The sequence below is a fragment of the Gorilla gorilla genome, chromosome X (genome assembly GCF_029281585.2).
Source record: "Gorilla gorilla gorilla isolate KB3781 chromosome X, NHGRI_mGorGor1-v2.1_pri, whole genome shotgun sequence".
Classification (NCBI taxonomy): Eukaryota; Metazoa; Chordata; class Mammalia; order Primates; family Hominidae; genus Gorilla; species Gorilla gorilla.
The window spans coordinates 77218516-77222575 of NC_073247.2; positions in this window are offsets into that span (position 1 = coordinate 77218516).

Here is a 4060-nt window from a genome sequence, read left to right on the forward strand (position 1 = left end):
TGTAGTTTCTCCCCTGAATAGCCTCAGGTCCAAAGATACATCATCTGCTGTCTCAGCCAGAATATCAGAGCCAAAAGGAGCCTACTATCCTACACTTCACACTCAAGAGCGCTCAGCTGCATCAACCCCTTCAGGGTATAATGCGTGAACTGAGGCTCCAAGAGCACTGAAGAGATTTGACCAAGGCCGAACAGAATTAGTGGCAAAGGCAGGTACTGGAAGCCCAGGCCTCATGACTCCCAGGCTGGTAAGCCCTTTATCATAGTGGAGTTGGTTCTTCTCTCTGGAGCCTCCTACCCACCCTCCACCGCACTCCAGGCCAGTCTCATTCTAAAGGTAGAGGTAGCCATGATGGTTGCAGCAGAGCCCAGTCTACGAGCCTTTAGAAGAGGCTATTTGTGAATCTGAGAATCTTTTTTTGTTATCATCCTCCACGGGACTAAGAGTGCTTATCTCTCCCCACCTTTTTCCTGTTCTGTCTCTTACTCTTCCTGTCACATTCCTCGGGCATACATGTATCAAGTTCTTACTGAGTACCGGATAGGGGTCTGGCCTATACTAAGCTAGGCAGACAGAAGAGGAATAGTCCATCTTGGGGAACTTGCACTCAGTGGGGGAATGAAGCACACTCAGAGACTAAAGTAAGACATTAAGACTTCCTTGGAGGGCAGTGGCAGCATGAGGGTAAAGAGAGTGGTAAGAACAACTAGAATTCCAAGAAGGGACAATCAACAAACATCCAGTGCTTCTGCCCTAATCTCAGGTGGAAAATGAACTAGTCTGGTCATATCCCTCTCCACCTCCCCTCAGGCCTCATGTACTACCAAGTCCTTCATATCACCATGTTCCAATTATCCTGTACCCTGCACTGGTGCCCCCAACCGTGCTTTCTCAACCTCTCCAGACTTTGACCTTCCTTCTACTCCTTGTTCTGACTAGTAGTCTTGCCTTTGAAGACCCAATGCCAATGTCACCTCCTCTATCAAGCTGTCCAACCCCCTGGTCAAGCTACTGTTAGTCCCTCCCAACAGTGGGCCTTGTAGGAATATTGAGCAATACCTCTTAGCTCTTGTCACTCACTTTGGCACACCGTCTCTACCACAAAACAGGGAGTTCCTTGGGCGCGGGAGCCATGTTCTTTGCCACTGATGAATTACCTATCAGAGGGGAATCTCTGATAGGTAATCTCTGAATTACTGTTGTTGAACAATAATCTAATCTAATCTATGCTCCCTTTTCCTTGATCCCTATCCCTGTTTCCCAGTTAAAAGTGTGCATTTCAGGCTGGGGACGGTGGCTCACACCTATAATTCCAGCATTATAGAGGCTGAGACAGGAAAATCACTTGAGGCCAGGAGTTTGAGACCAGCCTGAGCAACACAGGAGGACCCATCTCTACAGAAAATTCAAAAATTAGCCAGGTGTGGTGGTGAACACCTGTAGTCCCAGCTACTCAGGAGGCTGAGGTGGGAGGATCGCTTGAGCCCAGTAATTGGAGGCTGCAGTGGCCCAAGATTGTGCCACTGCATTCAAGCCTGTGCAACAGAGCAAGACCTTGTCTCCAAAAATAAAAACAAAAATGAAAATTGTGTGCAGTTCAGACTTTCTAATCAGTCTCTTATCTCTAATCAGAAAGAAAAGGTCCATGGGCACTAGGCTAAGTAAGGTTGCTTCCTGACAGCTCCACTCCCCACCCACCAATCCTTGCCATCTGAAGCCCTTCAACCTGGCCTCAGAACTCCCAGGTTCCAGAAGGATACCAGCCAACAATGACCCTTGGCTCTTACTCTCTGGACCTGGACTAGAAATGAGCTCATGTAGTCTGCTCCTCATCTTTAGATCAGTCTTTGAGGGCCAGGGGAAAGCATGACAATGGGTCATTTATATAGAGACCGGAGTCCCAATTTCAAGGCTTACCAACCCTCACATGAACCTACACCACTCACACATACAAAGCATGATATGCTTTAGACAACACTTTCCCATCTATTGTCTGTTTCAATCCTTACAAGCATGTGAGGCAAATATTATCTCCCTGCAGGTGAAAAAAACTGGCATGATTTGCCCAAGGTTGCTCCTCTTAAGCGGTGGAGCTTGCCTGGAACCCAGGTCTTTGGTGAGCTTTTTCCTGTATACCAGTGCATCCGAAACCTCAGTGTGCATCAGAATCACTTTAAGGGCTTGCTAAGCCAAAGATTGCTGTCCAATCTCACCCTTTCTGATTCAGGTTAGGAATAGGGTCCAATAATTTGCATTTCTAACAAGTGCCCAGGTGATATTGACAGTTGCTAGAAAACACTGATCTATACTGACCTATTAACTTGCTCTGTGGCCTTAGGCAAATCCCTTCTTTTTTTTTCTGCCCCACTGTCTCAATGCATACAATCGGGGGTGGGGCGGTGTAGACTAGAACTGTGACTTCCAGACCTTATTTATTTATTTATTTATTTATTTATTTTTAGCAGCAAAACCCATCTTTCTGGCCAGGTGCGGTGGCTCATGCCTGTAATCCCAACACTTTGGGAGGCCAAGGCGGGTGGATCACCTGAGGTCAGGGGTTTGAGACCAGCCTGGCCAACATGGCGAAACCCCGTCTCTACTAAAAATACAAAAAAATTCGCCGGCCTTGGTGGCGGGCACCTGTAATCCCAGCTACTTGGGAGGCTGAGGCAGGAGAATCACTTGAACCCAGGAGGCGGAGGTTGCAGTGAGCCGAGATCGTGCCATTGCACTCCAGCCTGGGCGACAGAGGCTGTCTCAAAAAAAAAAACAAAAACAAAACAAAACCAAAACATCTTTCCAAAGAAATCTCATGTATGATTCCAATACATAAGAATCTGGTGAAGTGCTGGATGGGAACCCAGAGCTTATGGCACCTATCTCCCCACAGAGCAGGCACTGGAGTACCTCCCGGAGTACACATCTGCAAATCCCTTCACTAGATGTGGCCTATATGTTCTTTGAGGACTCTTCCAGCTCTGCCATTCCAAGATGTCAACAGACTTCTAGCATTTTGCCATTGTGAGGGGACAGGGAAGAGCTGGAAGGAAACTGATGTTGCACAAGACTGCTTTGCCCATGCCTAATGCTTGGATCACACACAGGAAAGATCTTAACACTGCTGGGCTGTTGGACTAATGGATCCCTTTGACAACTTGATAAAAGCTAGAAAAATGATTATACATATACCCACAATGATACTTAGTATATCCTTTCAAGTGTTGTAGACACTCTAGGGGTCCTAATCCAAGTTAAAACTCTTGACTGGGCTCTAGCACAGCACTTTTACCAAATTCCTCTTTGGCATTTTCTTAGCATAAGCTCTCTCCGTCATTTCTTGGTGCGGCCATTTACAGAAATCCCTTAAGGCACCTAGCAGAGGCATCAGGTTATCATTTGGTCACTCTGTCCTTCCTCACCAGGCTGAAGGCTCTAAGGAATGAAAACATGGTTTATTCATCCCTATCTCTTGGTAGCTCAGGGCTGACATGGGGTAGGCACTCTAAGGTGAGGTGAGTTTCTGAGGGGATTTGGTGAGCACAGAGAAGGGGCTCTGGATCAGTCCCTAAGATGTTTCTCTGGCTCTAATGCACACCACAGGGAAGCCCACTCTCATCTTTTCTAGGCCAAAAGAGTGCAGAAGTGACAAAGAAAATATTCTCTCTGGCTTTCAACTGCTGTTTGGTGCATAGTGAGGGCAGGTGTGGAGAACAGCAGGAAGCCTGCTGGGTAGCAGCAAGCTGGCCTCGCTCTTCCCGCTGTCAGGGAGGCTCTAAGCAAACCACCCGGCCACTCGCTAGGCTCTGTAGCCAGCAATGCCTCTGGGGCCTGATGCTTCCAAGTGAGCTGGCCTCATACTACAGCTGAGAACAGAAATGGTTTGAGGAGTCCGGAATAAGATATGGGTGGAGCCTGGTTATAGGAGCAATCAAAGCCAGAGGCCCAAAGGACCTCAGGACCTAGCTCCTGGTCAAAGCCTTGTCTGGAGCCTCCACAGTAAAGGGAAAACTATACTGGTCTGCCCCAGCACCCACCCTCTTCATCTCACAAACACCAAAAC